The sequence below is a fragment of the Neopelma chrysocephalum genome, unplaced genomic scaffold (genome assembly GCF_003984885.1).
Source record: "Neopelma chrysocephalum unplaced genomic scaffold, ASM398488v2 Primary Assembly neopelma1_24, whole genome shotgun sequence".
NCBI classification, from domain to species: domain Eukaryota; kingdom Metazoa; phylum Chordata; class Aves; order Passeriformes; family Pipridae; genus Neopelma; species Neopelma chrysocephalum.
The window spans coordinates 30,030,281-30,052,902 of NW_020897693.1; the positions used below are offsets into that span (position 1 = coordinate 30,030,281).

General features: G+C 38.0%; 1 protein-coding gene across 7 annotated transcripts in view; it reads left to right on the plus strand.

The window, feature by feature from the left end:
- Positions 1-4,619: 4,619 nt before the first annotated feature.
- Positions 4,620-22,622, plus strand: part of AKAP6 (A-kinase anchoring protein 6) — a 274,653-nt gene continuing 256,650 nt past the window's right edge. For 2 of the 7 annotated variants that reach the window (XM_027670351.1, XM_027670369.1), the window contains exon 1: positions 4,681-4,716. The gene's annotated coding sequence lies outside the window, so the exon portion shown is untranslated. Of the gene's footprint in view, positions 4,717-6,223; positions 6,280-13,253; positions 13,297-18,310; positions 18,333-22,622 lie in introns of those variants that run through there. The other 5 variants (XM_027670334.1, XM_027670330.1, XM_027670361.1 and 2 more) reach the window with 5 other exon arrangements.

Consider the following 22,622-nt stretch of genomic DNA (forward strand, 5'->3'; position numbering starts at 1 on the left):
ATTAGTCAAGAGAGATGGCTATAACAGAGGCAAAACCAAGACTGTGACCTATGGTGCTGTCTATTATAGTAAATGATGGAGTAGGCAAAAAGGTTTGGAAGCAAGATTTACAACTTGATTTGGAAAAGCTTAAGTTTTACTATTAAACTTGACTGGTCTTTATATTGCAGATAGGTTGTATTTAATGACATAAGGAGAAAAATCTCAAGCTACTTTTAATTTTTTATTATTATTTTTCATATAAATATTATTTTAATAAGATTAAGACCTTCTAGGGCATTTCCTTATTGTGTTAATAATATCCTTCTTGGGTGATTGAAGGCATGAAAGTAAAGGAAAACAAATACACTAATATGACAATATTATATGCCCTGGAGTGTTCTAACAACATAGTATTTAGTCCAGAGCTAGATCAAAACATTTGGAGTTTATGTGTTTCTCCATCTGAGGACCTCAGCTCATTAATGGCTGGCAGAAGTGTCCCATTACTCAAGGCACTGCCGTAATCTTTCAGTGTGCTGGGAATGAGGATATTACCTTGCTTTCTGACACAATACATTCAGTCATGACTAAATAAGGTTTAGGCTGGTATGGAAAGATTTTATTCTACCATATGGATGTAAAAAATGGGTGACTCCAATTTTTCACATTGTAGAGTTACAACTGTCTTTGTGGTTTTGACTTTTTAAAAAAATAATTTGTGAAGCTATTTCTGAATAGACAGAGTGCTGGATATTAGCATGTTATAGAGGAAGAAGAAAAAGATGCACACCAGTTACTAATTTACTAATCTTCTAAAAAATGAAGCAAGGCAGTCCCACTTAAGAAGCTGAGTTTTCAGTCTTGTAATCTCGTGGCCTCTCTTGAGACCAGATGCAAAGAGGAAACCAGTGACCCATATGCAGATAGGAAATCAGTGACGCAGATCCCCTTCAGGCTATAGTAACAAGCGAGAGTTAGTTCATCATGTAGGCAGGGTCTTCTCAATATAACGATTTAGTACAAATGAGAGGCTCCAAACTTAAAAGAAACTGATGTATGGTTTTGACTAGTGTCTTTGAGTTATGTAGTTGTGGGATCACTACTGCTTTTTCTACTTCATACAAGGGTGCAATTTTGCATCATAACAGCAGTTCCCATGCCTGCTCTCCCTTACTGTAGGAACAGAGGCTCAAATGACCTTGATGACAGAATGGAAAATACTCCCTACCTAACAGTGTAGGTAAACATAGATGTTTAATGAGTTCAGTCAAGGCAGACTGTGTATAACTCTCCTTTGCAATGCAATGTTCAATTGACAGATTCAATACAATGGATTCAATAAGACTTTGATTAATATCCCTTTCCATTTAGAGAAGAGGGATAGAGTTGTTATCAATGTGTATGACCTAGCCTTTCCTTCTGACAGAGTCAACATCAGAATAGAAACCTTGATACATATAGCTGTTTGGTTAAGGCACTCATGCAAAATCTGGGAGATGCATTCTTGAAGTGGATTACAAAATCTTGAAGGAGAATCAAGGTTTCCTTTGTTGTGTCATTACACATTGCTGATCTGTTGTGCATCAGCATTCAGTAAATTATGATTGTGCCGTTTATGTCTTTTATTTTTAATTTAAAGCCTGCTTCTGGCTTATTTGACAGGTAATTTAGAATATGCAATTCTCATTTCCTTGGGTCCTTCAGTGTACTTTCCCCTTTCTCTCTTGGCTGTTTGGGTAGGGTGGCAACCAGGTAGCAATTGCTTTCCTTTGTTTGGAGGGGGAAACAACACAGAAGAAAATGTCTCAATTATGCAAAGAAAAGGTATGCAATAGCATTTTACTTTGTTTAGTTGTGTTTGTATGTTTACTCCTAGCTCATTTACTTGAACATAGTTAAATGGAAAGTAAATCATGTCAAGGTTAGTCTCTGGATTATTACTCACTGAAGGGAAATAAAGTTTTTTTTAAAGTTAAGGCTGTGCCTACTTATATGGCAAAGATGGTAAAGACTTGCTTATTGAAAACCTCCGTGGATTGTGCAAATGTTGGTTATTCACATAAGCTGATGAAAAGTGAAAGCATTGGCAGTAGGTAGATGAAACACTTCTTCCTTTTCAAATGAATATCAATAAAATTTGTTCCTTTCAAAATAACTGTGGGAGTGCCAATGTGGGGAAAGGGAGAAACACAACAGCTTGTGTTGGAGAGGCAGAATGTGACTAAAATAAGAATTTAAAGCTAGTAATTTATGCCCATCATTGACCTGCGTTGTCATGATTGAAAGAGGATAAAATATTTCTATTTTGATAGGAAAAAGTTATAGTCAAAGCCCTCAGCTTTTGCCTTGGAAACATGTTGGTTATACTTCAGAATGATCAAGATATTCATGTGGCGATAGAATAGTTTTAGCTCTCTCTCTCCATCTCCTGTTCCACTGAACTGGAAGGAATGCAAATAGAAAGCACTTTCAAAGCTTTAATTTAGAAGATATGTCAGTCCTAGGTTGGGGTAATAACTGCAGCTGTCTTGAAACAGAAGCTTAATTTTAATTTTTTTTCTTAAAAAAAAACCAAAAAACCCATAACAACTAGGCCCAGCTCTCTTCCTCTATATCCACAGCTTTAATTAGGAGGTTACAAAGTTTGTGAGTGCTACCTTTTGTATTCATACATTTTTAGCAAGTAGTTGTTGCAGTCCTGCATGTAAAGTCACCATAGTACCATTCATAAGACCTGTACAACAAATCCTTAGTTTACACTCTACCTGGGATGTTCCTTGTGTAGCTGTCTTGCATGCAATCTTATAAATAGTAGTTAACAAATAAAAAATAGTTCCTTTAAGGAAAACTTCAAAAACTCATGTCATTTGAACAGAATGGCATCCAGCACACTATAAACTTTGCTAACTTGCAATGACATACCTTAGTTTTCACGTCACTCCAACCCAAATCATATTTCAATAATGTTGTCCTCTGCTATATTGGGAATTACGTCCTCAGAATCCTAAGAAAGTTTTAAATGTTCAGAATTCTAGAGCTACAGCTCTTTTGTGCATAGCACTTCATTATGGATCACTAGACTGGTTTTGATACTGGGTCAGTTTGAAAGCTTTCTTTTGTTTGGAATGACACAGGATTAACAGGAGAAGAGAGAAACTGTCAAGAATGAGACCATACCATGTCAAGACAGTACTAATTAGAAAGGTCATGGCATTTCCTAGATTTATGGAGAGGCTTTGTATTTAATCCATTAATCAAAAGATATCAAACGCTCTTCTTTATTTTTTTCGAAGGTGGGTGGTGGGTAAGAGTGTGTAAATATTTTGTATGTTTTTTTCTGAAATCAAATATCAAAATTTTTGCTCACGGGATGAAGTTTAAAAGAATGAAGGGCTTCAGACATTGGCACCCTCATTGGACATGACTGGACATCTTCAGGACATTGAGGCTTCTTGGTTTAAGCTGGGCTTTTGTTTTACACTGGGCTTCACATTATCAAGAGCAGAGGGTCAAGCCTTTTATGTATTTTTTTCCCTACCATGTAGAAAGGGATTTTCAAGGCTAGGGAAAGCAGTTTTTGCCAGAAACTTTTCTCACCAAATCAAACTGGCAAGTGGCTAAAAATGTGCTGGTGGTTCTTTAGCTGTGAATTTTAATTTCCAGGCAGCTCATTCACATAGTCTTTGCTTCTCTCATCCCTACTGTGAAAAGAGGATGTGAGCAGGTTCCTTCTGCAGAAGGTAACATCTACAGGGTCAGCCTCCAACTCCAGTCCTTCACTTAGGTTATGGGGAGGGGCTCTCTACTTTGCTGGCCTTCCCGCTCTACCTGGAGGTGAGGAGCAGTTTGGCCCACTGGGCACTAGCAGCAGCTTGTCTGCAGCTTTCGGAATCTTCACTCATCTGTCTGTCTGATGGGCAGATGAAAGCCAGGCTACTCAGCATGCAGATGGTAGTGCAGTTTGCCCTGCAGTTGAAAAATGATAAGGAGATTTTTACTTGGTTGGCTGGAAACTTCTTTACCCTCTCGTGAATAAAAAGCCACCCTCTGCCTTTTTTTTTTTTTTTTTTAACTCATTGTCATTCATTTAACAGTGTGAAACCTGCTCATTTTGAAGTATCAAGCGTTTTTCCCTAGCAACAAGATTTTTCTTGTAAATGACAGATTGGATGTAGGAGCAGGGTGGGGCAGCATGAAAATATATGTTTCTTAAAATACTGTTCAATAAATACCATCTTTACAGCCCTAGTATTAAAAATCGTGCTACTGACTGTTTATTTTAAAAGGTTCCCTTACATGATAACCAAATTTGACTTATAAAAATTGTTCTTAAATTGAAACACACAATATTAAGTTTTAAATATAGAAATAATTTATAGCCCACACATCTCAATTCTGTATCACCGTGTAGGAATAATTTGTCTAAAATATTCTGTAATAAAAGGCATATGGTAACATGGGCTCTAAAATCTGTGGCACTGTACTTTAAAAGCCTGTTTGCATTTTGTCTGTTTCTTTAAAGGGCTTCCGTATTGTCTCAGACTCCCCTGGAAATGCAGTAAGGATTCGTATCACATCTCAGTTGCCATAGCAACAACAGTCTTTCCCATAATGAGCTGCATCATCTGAACTGATGTCACAGCATCATGCAGCAGGTCACACAAGGCACCTCCTAGTATTGCATCTTACAGATGTGCCGTAAACATCAAAAGAGGATGATTTGAACAGGACATGGTAAGTGCAAAATATTGTGCTGTTATTAATTGTACCGTTATTTTTTCCTGTTTTATAAGGTTGTCCTAATGTAAGTGTGTGGGTTTTGCCTTGTGAAAATCATTTTGGAGAAAGATGCTGCATGCCTGAATATTATTTTTCAGGCAGACTGGCAAAGACAAAGGCCTACAGAAAACACATTCGGTCTGAATGTTTAGACTTGTCTTTGCGTTTGTGATAATAGCCTGAACATTTGAAGAGAATATATTGAAATTTACAGTCCAATTAAAGTTGCTACTGTCTGATTTGCTTAAATGGAAAGAATAGCTGTTTTCAATTCTAATGCCATAAACATAGCTTGTTCCTTAGCTTGTTCCTTTCCTTGTCTCTTCATTTGAGCATTCCCATTATGTTTACCTCCTCATTTAACCTATTTTATTTCAATAGCATGAATATCACCTATTTACTTTCACTGGCCTTCCATAGCATGATAGTACAGAAAATACTCTGCGAACCGGTGCTGGACAAGCAACTGGAACAGTATTGATTTTAAACATGGTTCAGTACTGTTCTATTTCTACTTGTATTCTTAAAAAAGCAAAACATTGATATAATTCTCAAACAATTACCAGATATTTTGAAAGTACAGTAGCTTTTAGCTCTTCTACTATTTTACTGTCTTTGAATCTGTTTTTGAAATAATAATATGAATTTAGTGAATTTTAGATCTATCTTTCACTGGAAGAAAACAAGCATTTTTTTTCTGCTGCAACTGCAGTAAAAGGTGTAGCCAAAGATTCAGGCATTCTGAGAGGATTTGCTATGAATAAAATAATAGGAATAATTAAAAAGGCTTCTACCTTTATCTTGGGAAAAAACACCCATCTTTTATATTTAGAAAGCTGGTTAAAATAATGACTACAATATTTAGAAATTCTTTACAATGTTCAATAGTTGTTTATTTTGTAATAAGGTCTTGCTTCTGGAGGCCACGTTAATTTTGCTTAACTTCAAGTTAATCTTGCTGGATGGTATATAACAACATTAATTGTTTGATTTTGCATGTTTAAAAGATTTAGTCTTTCAGCTGCTAGCTATTAGAAGGGAAGAAAAGACCAGTCATATGTCACTTTAATTGATCAATATGTCCACTAGGAATTAGGGAGTGGTCTCTGGCTCTGTTCTCCCTGTGTACTTTATATTTCAAAAGTGCAGCAAAAAAAAAGCAACCACTAATTTTGTAGTGATGTCTATATTTATTGCCATGTTTAGTCCCTTATATTTGATAAAGTATGGAATAATAAATGTAATGAGACCCGACTGCTCCTTGTAAGAGCGGGTGTGATGGTCTTGTCTGGCACAAGCTGGAATAGGGCTCATATCTTAATTAGACAGTCTGTACTGTGTGTTATTTTTCAACATGGTCTGGATACATCTGTTGGGTTTTCCTACTGCAAAACACAAAGCAAATGACTGTAAATTAATATTAGAATGATGTTGTTTTATTTATTTGTGATGCGTTTTACAGTATGAAAAGTATTGGCCTTCTGCGCTGTCTATGCTCTCATCAAGGAAACTCTGAAGGTATGAGTTAGCAGGAGGATGGGGGGAGGGTGGGACAGCTGATGTCTGCCTGGCATCAGAATTAGAGGTGTGAAGAGAGCTGATGAGCAATGCCTTTAACTTGCAACTTTAGGGACCACGAAAGTACAGTTAATAAGACATGGATATAAGACACGTTTGGTTGAAATATTAATAATAATAATGTATTTTGTTGGATTTTGGAAGTGACTTGATTACAACTGGAATTTCTCAGCATAAAGTTAAAACTTAGGGAAACATACTAGGGGAAAAAGAACAACATTTGATAGTATTAATGGAGAGATGACTTGGTATGAAGCCCCTGTTGCAGATTTTTATTTTTTCCCCAGTAACAAGAATGCAAATCATCATCACACATTTCTCACAGCATTGTTTGCCCTGGGAAACACCTGCTAGTAATGGAGTTGTGATGACACTACTTGTTTCTTGGTAATCTTGGCTAATTCTGACTCCAGCTGAATGCCTTCATTGTAGAATGCTTCCTGTTCGTTTTTGTACAGGCCCAAATGTTGCACTGAGATCTGTTATATGAGGATATGGAAGAGTATGGAGGAGTAATGAAGAGGGTCTTACCACAAAAAACAATCCTAATTGCCTGAGTCAGAGCATGACCAAATGTAGAAACACTACACATATAATACAATTTTGCTTGTTGTTGAGGCAGGCTCACAACTGGGACAAGTGAGGCAGCATTTGACAGTGTGAAAACTGAGTTGCTTTCAGCTTTGTTCCACAGCTGGTCTTATTCACCATTACTGAAGGTAATCCATTTTGTAAATACATGTATTCTTCCCTTAAGTAGCTGAATTTGGACACTTAATCTGAAGGTTAGAGTTCTTCTGTATGTGCAGAATCATACTGATGGTGTAGTTAGAGACGAGTGTGTACTAGTGAACTGAAAGGAAGTTACTGTTCAATCTTTATTCTAAAGGGTTTTATTATATTATCAATTAAGTAGTTTTTACACAGCTTAGCACTGAATGCAGATAGAAACAGAAGCTTAGTTCTTCCCAAAGCAACTTAGGAGCTGATGACGAAATCTGATTCCAGCAATGGAAGTTCATGCAATTTTAATAAGTCATGGATTTTTTGGCACCATATGAATTTAAAGCCTACCTAGAGGGGATCAGAGTGTGTCCTCAATGCAAGGAAGTTTTCTTTCTTCTCTAAAGAGGAGTTGAGGGAACCCTATGCTCTGAACTTTATCTTTTCTGGATCATGTTGCAGTAGAACAGTGTTGGATGGGTGTCCTGTCCCTCCCACCTATGGCAGATCTGAAATGAATCTGTGTTCAGGAACTTATTCCTTGAAAGTCAAATCAAAGGAGTCCTCTTTATCAGAAGTGCTCAGACATTTCTGTAAATTTTGTAATGAGACATTATACTGATGTTACTGGGATAAATTTAATGATACATGAATATAATGACGATTTCAAGGAATCACCTTGGAACTGATTTATGTCTGAATACTAACATTTCTGTGGACTGGAGGAGGGAAAAGGTGGCTTTTGCTTTGCCTTTTTGATGAAAACAGACATTCATTAAAGCAGATTCTAGGCACAGAGAAAAAGAAAAATTTTATATGTTATCCCTGTCATGAGTCACCTAGGCTGGGCCAAGTCTTTCCTGCCACAGGAAAAGAAGGAGCAAATGGAAAAGCTGAGCTGGATGGAGAGCTAGAAGGAGTCTAGACTGGTGAGGGAGCAGGACATACAGTGGATGGATGTGGAAATGGATGGGCAATCATATCTGACATTACTGTCATGATCCAGAACTTTCCTGAAAAGGCAGCTGCCATCCTGGGCTTCTCAGCTTCTGCAGGCTTTGACATAGGGCAAGGCAGACCTCATCTACATTCCTAACCCTAACAAGTTGTTGCTACAGACATCTTCTATTTTGTCAGTGTTTCAAGGCTACCTGGCCCTTGCTTGATGAGCAGACATGTATGCTGTTTGATCAGTTCTCTTGTACAAAGGGGTATGGAGTATTTTCTTTCTCATATTCGGTTTTGTATCTAATGTTTTCTGTTGATTTAAAAATAAAAGCCCCTATCTCCACATCCATCAAAAAACCCTCTAAAAATGTTCAATATAAGTCCCTTAACTAGTTTGATATGGTCATATATATAGAATCATAGAATCAGCTGCGTTGGAAGGGACCTCCGAGATCATCAAGTCCAACCCTTGATCCACTACTGCTGCGGTTACTAGACCATGGCACTAAGTGCCACATCCAGTCTCTTTTTAAAAATCTCCAGGGACGGAGAATCCACTACTTCCCTGGGCAGCCCATTCCAATGTCTGATCACCCTCTCTGTAAAGAAATTCTTTCTAATATCTAACCTAAACCTCCCTTGGCACAACTTGAGACCATGCCCTCTTGTCTTGCTGACAGTTGCCTGAGAAAAGAGACCCACCCCCACCTGGCTACAACCTCCTTTCAGGTAGTTATAGAGAGTGATGAGGTCTCCCCTGAGCCTCCTCTTCTCCAGGCTGAACAGCCCCAGCTCCCTCAGCCTCTCCTCATAGGAATTGTGCTTGAGTCCCTTTACCAGCCTAGTTGCTCTTCTCTGGACCTGCTCCAACACCTCAATATCCTTCCTGAACTGAAGGGCCCAGAACTGGACACAGTACTCACCAGCGCTGAGTACAGGGGAAGAATCCCATCCTTGGACCTGCTGGCCACACTGTTCCTGATACAGGCCAGGATGCCATTGGCCTTCTTGGCCACCTGGGCACACTGCTGGCTCATGTTCAGCTTCTTGTCAATCCAAACTCCCAGGTCCCTCTTTTTCTGGCTGCTCTCCAGCCACTCTGTGCCCAGCCTGTAGCACTGCAGGGGGTTGTTGTGGCCAAAGTGCAGGACCCGGCACTTGGCCTTGTTGAACCTCATCCCGTTGAAATCAGCCCAACTCTCCAACCTATCCAAGTCCCTCTGCAGAGCCCTCCTGCCTTCTGGCTGATCGACACTCCCCCCCAACTTAGTGTCATCTGCAAATTTGCTGATGATGGACTCAATCCCCTCATTCAGATCATCAATAAAGATATTAAACAGAACTGGGCCCAACACATATATATGTATATATGTCAGAAGGCTCATCAAAAAATCACTCTTTATAGTATCAAAATATGCTTTCCTGAAGCAAACGGTTTCTTATTTTTAAAAAGCCTTCAGAAAAGTTCTGGTTCATGAGGAGAAGGGTCAGGCAATAAAGAAAAAAACAATCCAGATATCTCTTCCCTTCCTGTTTGGTGGAAGAAAGACAGGTTTCAAATATTGGACTCCTGAGTACTTTGAATCCCAGCAAGGCTGACTCAGCTTTTCATCCCTCCAAGGTCAAAAAATTCAGCTCTGTGTACTTTCCAATGTCTGGCACTTTCAGACAATATATTTCAAGCCAGGAATGCCTTCCGCTCTGTGGGAACTCTCAATTCTCATGGCATGTGTCAGATACAGGCTTGCCCTGGCAGACTTGGCCAAAATGCTGTCACCTCCTGCTTCTTGTCCAGTATTCAATCCTGGTGCCAGGCAAGGAGAGACTTTCAGCTGTGGAAAGAATGTCTTCTAAGGAAGTGGAGATGGGTTTTAAACATAAGTGGAGTATCCTCTAACCTTATAATCTTTGTGGGGGATAATCTTTGTGTCCTGAGGAGAGTGTCAGACTCAAAGTTAAGGGTGGAGAATGAACACTGTGAATTGTAGTGATACTTCCCTACCTTTGTTAGCCCAGTGGTTTCTGGAACTGTTAAAAGCACCCAGGGCAAGTCGTCAGCTCTGTGGAGGAAAAACTGTTTTGCAGGGTGAGGCAGCAGAAAGGGTCTGTGCAAGGGGAACCATCTGACCCTCAGTGCAGCAGTCAGGCTCCTGTGATCCTGAGAGCAGGCACAGAAATAACTGACCCCCAGTACTACTGGTGCACCACAGCCAGTTACTTTCTCAGAGACCAAGTGTGCCAAGCATGTAGCTGAAATGTGTGTTCTCTCTTTGGCAAAGAGATCTTTCAATGTTAGTGATTGCAATGAGGAAATAGCTCTATAAAATAGTTTTCTCAGCCTCCATGCTACAGTGTCTTGTGGGAGCTGACACACTTAAAAAGACAGCTTTTGTTAGCATTAGGTTGTACTAAAAGAACTCTTAGTGTTTAACTGAGGAACCACCCAACTACAGTAATTAGTTCTGCTTTAGTCTAACTGTATATCATATTACTTTTGTATATGTTTTTTGTTTTTCAAGAGTTGCTCTGTACTGATTGTCTTGTAAGATCAATGTTGTCATAGTTTCAGGATTAGGATGCAGACATGAAGTTGCTTCATGAGCTGTCAAAGATTAATATAAATTTTTTACCAGCTTGGTGTGTGGATAAAATAAAAGAGGCATGTATCTGAATACAAAAGTGTGTTTGGTGGTTTTTTTTTCCCCCCTGTGTAATTTTTACAGCATTTTGTCTCTGGTCTAAAAGCTCATAGCAAGTCTCTACTTCAGTCTTAAAGTGCATCCCACCTCCTAACCTCCATGATGCCTCCCTGCAGGCTGTGTTAGACTTGCATTTGTTGTTTTCAGCTCCTCTGAATCCTATCTTGTGTTGACTTCCTCTGTATCTTACTTGCTCCTTCCAGCTTGCTGTTCCTGAATGTTATACCTGTAATTGCTCTCTTCTACGAAGTTGTCATTCTTTTCTTAATTAAATCCCTTGGAAAGATGTTGCATTTCTTCTGTACAGTTTCTAAAATGAGATTTATGAAAAGCTAGATACAGAAAACTTGTGGGACTTCAAGGTTATTACTAAGTTTTAAAATAATAAAACAGTTCAGATATCTCTACCGAAGCTTGGATCAAACCCTTGCAGTGTGAGGGGTTGTATGAATACCTGAGTCTTTCCTGACTAGATTGTAGCTTATAATGAGGTAAGAAACTGTTTTCCTCACTTCTCCTAAATATTCCCTCATAAGGGATCAGTAACATACCCAAGTTTCTTGAAAAATCCCTGGCAGACCTGGGAGAAAAAGCTATTTTTCCTATTGCTTGTATAGAACTTAAAAAAAAAATAAACATAATATTTTATCTGCCTGTCTTTGTATTTTCCTCTTTGTGCTTCCGGGTTTGTTTTCTTGGGTTGGTTGTTTCTTGTTGGTGGTGATTGTATTGGATAAAGCTGAGCCCTTAGTGGAAGTCCATTAACTTTCAAGAGATATAAGGCAAAAAATGGTTGTTATCTGCTATAAATTAGGCTGCAAATTAACACGAGAAATGGGGGAACATTCTCGTTTTTCAAAAGAGGAGTATCTGCTTGCAAAAGTGTTTTAGATAAACCTTGACTGTATTGATTAAATGAAATAAGAAGCTGCACCTTTATATGCTTTGTTGGCACCAGAAAGGAAAATGTTCTGTGCATTTCTTAGTTTAAAAAAAAACCCATGGCACAACAAAAAAAATATTTGTTTTAAAGAAGCATTTCCTTTATCGACTGAATGAGTGCTTCTACTTTGTTTGACAGATTGCTATGACAGAATATTCTCTGCCGAGACAGTCAATATAGCAAAACACAATTGCAAAATAGATAAAAAAAATTAAGAGAACAATATACCTGAATACTGAAATATTACGCTCATTAGGTAGGAAATTAGAAAGTAAGGACAGATGCCTGGTTTACACTATGAAGTACAACCTTAGATGCTTGCAGCTGAGCCCCCTGAGAAATACTGTTGAACAGTTGACATGTGCTGAATTTTTTCCCTTACAATAAAATAAAATAATTAAAAAAAAAGATTTTGACAGATATTTATTTGAGAGAGACTGATAGAACTTGTACAATGAATACAAATCAAAAAGAACCTGATACTGTCAAGTCTGAGGGCTGTGTGAGATTGTTTTTAAGCTGATATTGGAGACAAGTCTTAAAGAAACTCAAATAAAACAGTAGTTAGCAATGACAAAACTAATGAAAGACTTTTTCTCAACACTAAGTTTTTGTCATGAAAAACTGCACTTCAGAGCTGAGAGCTATTGATGGAATAACTATGGTCTATTGAGAATGTTTTCAAATAAGGACATCTTTCAAAGCTGTTGCATGTAGCTACTCCAGGCTACTTACAATTTTCAAATGTGTTAGATCATGTTTAGAAACAGTTTTTCCTGCTGAAGAGGCTAATTCCCTGGCCAAGGCACTTCTGTACTAGCTTGTATGTATCCATCTTGTACTTCAAGCTGCACTGCTAGTCTCCTAAAACATACCATATTTTCTTAGAATAATAAATCAGATTTTGATTGCTAAAAAAACCTCCACTCAAAACCCACAGCTTCAGCTAGAAAAGGCTGCTGTCATATTTCAGCACGTCTAGTCTGTTGCTAAGGCAATGACACAGCAGATTGTAAGTTGCCATTTTAAGGGTCAGCTATTAATATATGCAGGGTATATTCTATAGATCCTTACTGTGCCCTCTAATCTTGTTTCTTCTCAAAATTTCATCCTAGTGTTTTACTAGGTCACTAACAGTAGCACCCCTGTTTAGTTTTTTGATGTCATTAGGCACAGATAACCTTTGAAAATAATTAGGGGATTTTGGGTTTTCTTATATCTGAAGAAGGTGAAGTCCAAATATACTCTGGACATGTTGTAGGAACAGAGAGTGTATCAGCAATAATGGTGATTACTCTTTCAGAAGAAAAACATGTTAACCCTCCAAGTGCTTGGCACCTGTTTGCAGTGCACTAAGATTTTAAAAATAAACCTTTAAATAAATGGAGAGACTTGATTTTGTATTTCTGTGAATTACTCTAAAAAGTCTTAATTATTCTTTTTGTTCAGCTTTGTTATGCCATTTTGAATTAGACTGGAAGTTCAGTATCATTTGCAGGTCCCACCTATGTGATCCCTTTTCTTTATTATAACTTATAAAGTCACTTTAGTCAAGAGAGATAAATCCCCCTCAGATCTCTGTTGTTCCCTCTTCTCATTAGCCAATACAGACAAATGTTTGTCAGCATCTTGAGATCCTGAATGGTGAGTTATGTAAAACACCAGTACTAAATGAATATTTATTTGAGTAAAGATCTTAGGTGTTCTCCCTCCTGGGCTTGTCATGAAAATGTACTGAAACTAGTATGAGGACTTCCTGGGTTTAAATTTTAGTCTAAGATGATAGAGTAAGAGCTGGTCAGAAAAGTTATAAGCTACAAGAAAGGTAGCCTTGAGCAGCAGCCTGTGATACTTGAATCAAGGAGACCTGGAAACTCTTTCTGGCTCTGATACTAAATATGCCCCTTGCACATTGTCTCTGTACCTGGGCCCCTTGACCATCACCTGTGGAATGGACATAATGATATTGATCCCCTTTGTAAAGTACTCTATGTATGTGCTAGGTGACATCAATTTAACTTTACCCACACACATATATATACAGGCAAGACAGCAGCAGATGCCAGAGAGAATGGTGAATGGGAACACTGATAAATAAAAGACACGTGGGTGCTGGAAAATACAATGTTAGGATCTAAAGGAATGAAACAAACTTTGGGAATTTTTGTCCTCAGATAAAGGATTGCACAGTAGAACTCTTACAAATCTATGAAAAGCTCAGTGGTTTTGGCAGCACAAAATTACATCTATAATAGTGTATGCTGAACTTTTGAGCCCTCTAATCGAAAATATCAGCTTAATTCTACAATTAGGTTTGAAAAGACCAGTCAAATATCTCTAGTGTCTGAGTCTAAGTGACTTCCATGTAGACAGAGAGGCAGCAACACCTGGTCTGTAAATCTTGAGGCATTATGTGCAAGCCATTCTGCTTAAAGAGATGTTACTAATTTTTATTATGAAAGAAGGGAGACCTGCCGTGCTTTTGCATGATCTTCAAGGGCTCCTTTTCAAAATTAGAGATTGATAAGAATTATTCTACAAGATGCTGCCTTCTCAGTTTTTGCCGACTTATAAAACCACCAATTGTTGATCTTCATGAAACTTTTTTGCCTGGATTTTGTTCAGAGAGCAAACAACCCCAAACAGCTAATGACTGATGGATATGCATTAAAATGAGATGTAAGATACACAGGACTAAAATCTGTTCTGAATTAGGCAGTCGCCTGGGTCGTGGAGATATTGCTCTTTTCAGTCTAATAAATATTTATTTTCAGGAACCAGAATAGTTGTGTCAAAGTGAGCTAAGGATGTATATTTCCAATTAATGTGCCAATAGCTCAGGGAAGAGGAGCATGGCAAGAAGGGCACTTTATGGGTTATGAAAAGTAAAAGTAGCCCCAAATTACCCCTTATAGTTTTCTGACTTCCAATATAATTTAGAATCCACTTCAGTTTAGTCATCCTTAGACTTATATACTGGCATGTAGCTTTGATTCCTATATTCATACTTTGAATTGTTAAAATTAAATCTGAGCATGTATTTAATATGTAAATAAAACAAGCTAGTCTGCTAAACTCAGCACCTAAAATTAGTTAGACATATTTGAATTCCAACAGCATATTTTCTTGAACTTTATTGAATGGCTTAGAAATTGAATTTTGTGTTTCTCGGTGTTCCTACTGGCTTTTAATTGTCGATGGATTCTTTTAATCTGAGTAGTACCTCATGATTTTAACTAATCATTAATAAATTCAGACAATGGACAGCCTTTACTTAAGCAAATATATGAAGATAAAATAAGGTTCTGAGAGACATTCTTTTACTTGTCAGGTGCTTTCACTGGTATGGGAGAACCAGAGGGAAGGCATTATAGAGAACCTCAACAAACCTTCAGCCTGTGAAATGATATTTCCCCCAGCTACATCTGACCTGAAAATTATATGTTCTTACAGTGAAATTTGATACAATTTGGAGCTGGGAAAAATGCCAGTTTGGCAGGGCTCATAATTTTTTTTTTAATAGCAATATTTTCCTAGACTGGAGGCGGCCTCGGGGATTATAATTAGCCTGTCTTGGGCTGATTAGTGTCGGGTACTTGAAGATCCTTGATCAGCAAAATAACACATCTTGACAGCCCACTGGAAGAAAGTCCAACATTTTTCTTCTCCCTGCAGGCAGCTGAGAAAAAGAATTGTTTTGGTAGATTAAATCCCTTCGTGAGGAAAAACGATGGATGCACTGAACAGTTAGAGGTGGTTATATCCTGGGCCAGGATGCATAGTGCTTTATTCCAGCCTTTCAAAGCATTTTACTGAAAGTGAGGAAAATGTGATCTATGCCGTAAGACTGTGTTTAAGTCCTCCTCATCTTATTGATGGTTCATAGCTGCTAGCTGGGCCATAAGCAGAAGTTAGCTTTCTTATTCTTATAAGACACCTTCTAAGATATCGCAGAATCAAAGTTAGATTCAAATGGAATGAAACAGACAACATGACAAAACCCAGAATTCTGTGCAGTGACCCTTTAGAAGGCTGATAAATATGTAAATATAGGGCAGATTACCAGCCATTTGATAAAAAAATTATGAATCAATTGGCAACTCTGTTGTACTGAGAGCTGAAAAAGTCCAGTAGTGTTATCAATCACACAGTATTACACTTTTTGGATGGTAATGCAATACAAATAATATCTTTTTTTAATGTGAGGAAAAACATTGTTATTTAAGATTAAAGAGATTATAGGAGTAGTTGCATAAGTTGGAAATGGAGACTGATATCTAAGCATTCACTTGACTCATCAAGTGTGTTCACCAGGGACACTGACTCCAAGTAACAAATCTAGAACATACTGAAACACAGCAGAGAAAATTTGATTAAAAATTAACTCTCCCCCCAAATAAAATCCAAGCTTCTGAGAGTGAGGTTTTTTAATTTTTAAATAAGAATTAGGGAGCTAAAAAGGCATAATGGTACTTCAATAGCTCCCAGTAAGATAATTCCTGCAGCAGTGATGAGGAGGAAGACTGTCAGAGTTCCCTTGAGAGCAGTGCAGAGGTTGAGAGCAGCAGGGTCTGCAGCACAGCTGCAGTGAGTGGATGGTCTACTTAATACCTGGGATGATATTGCATGCTGACAAATTATATTTTGGACCTGCTCCAAAATGTCAGCATGAGGTTATTCTTGAAGCTACCTTAGCATTTATTCCCTCTCACAATCCTTTCTCTGCAGGTGTGCCACTGAATCTTGCCTTAGGGGGTGCTTAGTTCTTGGTGCAGGTCTAATTCTGCTCCTGCTGACTTCTCATGTTTCACTTCTAATGGAAATATAAATCTGTAGGTCTTATTCAAAGCTTACTGGAGTCATTAACAAGCTTCAGGCCCAGTATCTTCTCGTATCTGTGGCAGGTTGTTTTTTTTTTTTTCTGTTTGTTTTTTGTTTTGTTTTGTTTTGTTTTCCTGGTTCTGTGATTTCCCCAAGGAAAGTGTTATGAAACTGAATGAAGCCAAGGAGAATTCTTGGAAGAAGAAAAACTATTTGAAATTTAAGTGCCTCATTTGAGATTGAAAGGTTTAAAAAAGGGCTGTATGACTGTAGAGATTTGGAATTAATCTTGGTCCTCAATTTCCTGCCAAAAAATGAAAATGTTATTGGTTTTGTCTGTGAAATTCTGGTTGCTATTATAATATTGTGAAGTGCTACATTATTTTTTTGTGCGTTGGAAAGCTGATTAAGATCTGAGTACCAGTAATATCATTCAGGTGGGTTTTAAACTGATTTTTCAAGAAGCTAACATAAATATTTGGCCTTCTTGAGAGATGATAAAAAAAATCTTACCACATTTTATCCTGGCTTCAATTTTTGAAATACAGCTTTAAAAGGGTAAAAAAGCAAAAATCTTCAGGAATGCATCAAGAGTTTTAAAGATGTGTCACTTTATTTTCTAAAAGACCAAGTAAGGTATCCATGGCCTGAAAGTATGATTGAAAAAATCATTGATTTTTGTGTGGAGTGGGGTAGACTGGTTAATAATGTTTTAGCATTTTGTTGTTTTTGTTTTGCTCTTATTTGAAATATTAAAAAAATCCCAATACTGAATCTGAGAATAAAAGGTCCTTGTTGTACAGGAAACAAAGTTTCACACACTGATTTTTTTGAACTAAAGCATGGTGACAAACTTAAACTATGAATTTACAGGTATTATTTATGATAGCCTCAGGGAATGAAGTCCTATTTAATGAGAAACATAAATAAAAGTGATAAAGTAGACAGGCAGTAAGAACATTAAGGTCAAGATCCACAACTCCATCTGCTGATGTAATTCAACTTAATTTTGAAGAAATCAACAGTAGTTACAGTAGATGCCAGTTGATTTTGTAGAAACAAATAAGCCAAGCACAGTACTATGATGTGTTTTGGTCTTAGTTTTATATTTCTATGGTTATTTATATTAACATTGTCAGAAAGAGAGTGTGAAATCATGTGCAGATGCAAAAAAAAGACCTCAAGCATCTCCTCCCCACCCCCAAATACCTACTGTGCTACTATATATCTGAGAGCAGGCCTGCAAATGTATGTACCAGGAATGTGGTAGGTATGCGAGAGGGTTTTAAAGATTAGTGACATAACCTCCTACATGACCTATAACAAAACTGTAACAGCCCTATTAGGTACTCCTTGAGTTGTTTATTGGCAGGTCAAGTTTTATTTTGCTTGTTTTTTAAGAAGTGATTCTTGCTGCTAGAAATATGTGGGGAGTGCTAAACAAGAGAGTCAACAGTATCCCTTTAGGATGCTCAGGCAGAGAGCGGAGGGATTTGTGAGGAAGAAAAGAATGTGCCCAGGGTGTGTTTGTGGTATCAGGGCTTCCTGCTGCACAAGGAGGTGCAGAGAGGCAGTGTGGAACAGCCCGACTAGTGGGAGTCAGATCTGAATAAATGCTTACAGAGGGGCACAGAGAAGGAAGAAAGAATTTTGGTCAGAGCTACCTCAAGCAGAAGAGGGGAAAAATTAGGTTGCCACAGGCTGAGTGGGTTTGCTGTGGGTTATAAGAAGCTGAGGGAGAATAAGGTAACAGCTGATACAAGCAGGCCAGAACTGCTGCTTAAAGACCCCCCGAGCCCCTTCTCCTATTCAGCTCCTGTCAAAATAACATTGCAAACTCCTTTGTGGCCATCTAATGGGTATGACTATTTCTAGTCATATTTGGAATAAGGTTAAAAAGTTTAAAGTATAATATGCAAAAAAATATATCTACTGGCTTTATTCTGTATGGTTACAGCATGCAGAAAATGAATCAGCAGCAATTTAATAACATAATAATAAATTTAACTTCGGCTAAGCAAGCTCATTTTTTAAATCCTTGGAGACTCTGCTGGATGTTTTAATGGGTCTTTTGTGATATGGATACTTCCTCAGTTTAAAAACTGGACTAAATAGGTTCCTTTTGCATAACTTAGGAAGGAACCTTCATACGGTAATGATTTTAGGTCACTGCTAAGCTAGACCAGATGTGGATGAATGGCTTAACAGTGAAATGCTGCATATCCCATTGCAAAACTTTTTAGGTCTATATCATTACCCTCTTGGCAATAAGCTCACAGTTAATGAATAAGTTCTTAATACATAGTTATATGTCGAAAGAGGCAATAATAGTTCCATCACAGTTTTTGATGATATTGGGAACCTCTGAAGCCAGTCATTGACAAAATAAATTGACGGAGTCATCTGTAATTAGGAATAACTTAATTTGTGTATCATTGCTGCCCAGAAAGATATTGTCTCCCTGTGTGTTTTGGGAGTTAGCAGAAAACCACACTGAAAACATAAACTAAACCTATCTTCTGGGTGAAAAGAAGGAAATGTTGTGATGTAATAAGCTGCTAAATAAGGAATGAACTTTCTGAAATAACAGCTGTAGTCTTTTAAAGATGAACAGTTTTTGTTTAAAAAGACATTATTGATTTGCAGAGATTCAAAAAAGTTATCTTTCTCTTGTCTGAAGTATCAAAAATAACAACAAATAATTTATCAACCTTTCTTCTTGTTGATATTTAATAGTATAGAATAGAAAGCTCAGTTGGAAGGGACCTACAATGATCATCTTGTCCAATTGCCTGAGTGCTTCAGGGCTGAACAGAAGTTAAAGCATACTGTTAAGGGCATTGTCCAAATGTCTCTTAAACACTGACAGGCTTGGGGCATCAACCACCAACAGCTAAGAAGGCTGTTCCAGTGTTTGATCACCCTCTTGGTAAATAAATGCTTCTTAATGTTCAGTCTGAACCTCCCCAGCATATCTTTGAACCATTTCCCTGCATCCTGTCACTGGATACCACAGAGAAGAGGTCAGTACCTCCCTCTCTGCTTCCCCTTCTCAGGAAGCTCCAGAGAGAACTGAGGTCTCATGCCTCAGCCTCATTTTCTCCAAACTAGACAAGCTCAAAGTCCTCAGCTGCTCTTCACAGAACATGCCTTTCAGTCCTTTCCCAACTTTGGTGCTCTTCTCTGGATGCATTCAAAGACCTTCACACAATTTGTGATGTGAATTCTTGGGAAGTTTTGTCCTACTTTGCTCTGCATTTTGAAATTCTGAAGTACTCTGGGAACACAGTCTTGTGGCATTTCTGACCTGACCCAAATGAAAAATCAAATACTAGAAAACACTGTTACACTTCTGGTATCTGCTGTCTATTGCCTCTGTAAGATTCACTACCATCATAACTTTCTTAAACCAACGAAGCTTACCTTAGGGATTACCTTAGGAGATATTGTGCTGGTTACCAAGCATAAGAAAGTGTTTCTATATTTATGCACTCTTGAGGCTTAAATGAGACACTGGTGTTTCCTGAACTTCAAGTCTGCTAAAATCCAAGTAACAGACATAACTTCTGAATGACTGATGTTAACTTGGACCTAAATGCTTTATTTTTATTTTCCCAACTCTTACCTTTCATTCAACATGGTTAAATTCCATGAGTTAGGGAGTGATGGGTGCTGCTCAATGAATGAATGAATGAAGACAGGAACAAAGTAGAATGAAATGTCTGGAAAGAAATGCATTGAATAATTGAGTTAGCAGCCTAAATCTATGAGTCATCTAGTGCTGGATAACTTTCAGTACTGTTAGTGGGACTGTTACAAGCTTAGGAGCATTGCTTTTTATGTAGGTTTTATAAAGGGTGAAATACTTTAGGGAATTTGGAGCGCTGGATCAGCAGGAGGGGACCTTTAAGAGTTTGTTTCTAAATTGTAGAAATACCTTGCTGGATTCCTTCCAAACCATTATGATGGCAACTCTGAACAGGCCCATATTTAAGCTTTGGCTTATTGTAGCTTGAAAGATCTACATTGGTCTAAAAATATGCTGTGGGTTTTAGCACATTTTTAAAAGATGCACGAGTGACTATCAGGGTATGAACAAGTTAAAATAATGCTCCACAGTTCCAAAAAACTGTAATGAATATATTAAATCTCTTTTATCATGGGACAAGAGTCCCAGGACAATCTGCTGCTCACAATTCTATAATGAAAAGTGAGCCATAAAAACCCCGAGACAACAATAATTGGACTTGATAGCTTTGCATCATATAGTGCATTGACGCAGAGAACTCAGGACACTAATATAGAATGGCCACATTAGTGGATTACCCTACTTGAGGCAATAAATATATTTATCAACTAGACTTATTACTAATGGGATATGCATACTTTTGGAGTGATCTAATTCACAAGCTTGACAGCCCCTCACTGCATCCTGCTGTGTGGTAGGCATGATCAACAGTGTTCACTTCACAATTAGTCTCACATAGTGTGCGAAAGCAACTAAAATAATGATGAAAGAAATCTTGAAAACCGACTAGTAACTTCAGGTGAATATTCACTATCGAAGAATTTACATTATCATAGCATCACTGATAGCTGATTTATATGAAACCCTAATGTACTCATACATAGGTATGCATGTATGTGTTAACGAGTTCTGGTATACTAAAAAGCTTTCCTTTATTTCAAAAGCTTTGCATGATGAATCAGTTCATCCTAATTTCAAGTCTTTCCATCTTCTCATAGAAGAGTGATGATGCTTCACTACCTTGAGTTTGGTCACTGGCAGATGGGAAATGGGTCAAACCCTCTCAGAAGCCATATGTTTGCTCCCAGTGGGGAGCTGAAGGAAGAAAGGATTGATTTAATCCTTATTACTGCCAGAGCAGCCGTGTGGAAGGTGGATTTCTCTTAGGACCTTAAAAATTAGTTCTAATTAAGGTAGAAAGTGAATTGGAAATAGAATACAATAGAGAATTGTGTACATGCATTTCAATTTCGTCATGATGGGTACTTTCTGCTGCTTGCCTGTTTGCTGTCCAGCAGCTGCTTCAGCGTTTCCCTGGATTGCTGTCTCCTCAACTGTTATCAGCACTGCCTTTCCTCTTCCTCTCCTTACTGAGATAATGGGCAGTGTAGTCTGCTGCAACCTCCTGCAGCACCTGCTCAGCTGCAGACCGGCCCTGGCTGTTGTGCTAGTCTAGAAGCTGGTTTGACTTGTTGGCTGTTCTCTTTGTAGCTCCTGCAGCAGCTTGCCTCTAACCTCTTCTCATTTCTTAAAGGCTTCTTCTTCCCTTTGCTGACACATGCTCACTCCTGTGGACATGCCTTGTTTGGACTGGGGCAGTGAAAAGCAGTGTAACAATACTTTGTTATTCTGTCTGTAGGTAGAAGAGAATTTTTCCTCTTGATATTACCGAGTCCAAAGAGGAAATGCTAGCTCTTTATTTATTTGAGGTATAGAGTTAGAGTCTCTGCTCTGAAACTGTTCTAAGTAGTTTAACCACAGAATAGGATAAGAAGTGATAAACAGAAATTAGGAACAATTAATCCAGCAGCAGGGTGAGGACTTTGAGGTAGCAGTAAAGGATCTTAGCATCGATTGCACTATAATGTGGCTAAAATATCCCATTCTGCAAGGTCCAGACTAAAAGAGGAAAAAGGTTTTTCAGGCATTTCTTTTGAAGTATTCTGCATTTTCTGATGACTTACAGAGAGTTTAAGCTCTAAGAAGTCTTGTGAGTAACAAAAACATAAAGGAACTGCAGATGATTCTTTCTGTCATGTCCTGTAAACATTCAGTAGTTTTTCAGACTTGCAATCCAGAGAAGATTTGAAAATTCTTGTTTTGAATCATGGCTATAGATGATAGTGGCCTTAATATATTGGCTTTTTCTTAAATTTCCTGTGTTCTTGTTGATGTCAGCAATTGCACATAGTGAAAGCATATCTAGACACGTATGCCTGTATTTGTACATTCTGCTCTGCTTGTTCTAGTTGTTGCATATGGTGCTGCCAAACAGAATCGTCTGCTGTTTCCATGCTTACTTTTTCTCCCAGTCTCTCTTGAATATCTGAGAGGCAAGAGTGGAAAACCATTCTTCAGGGTTTTATTTCAACAGCAAAATAAGATTATAACAGAAGCAAGA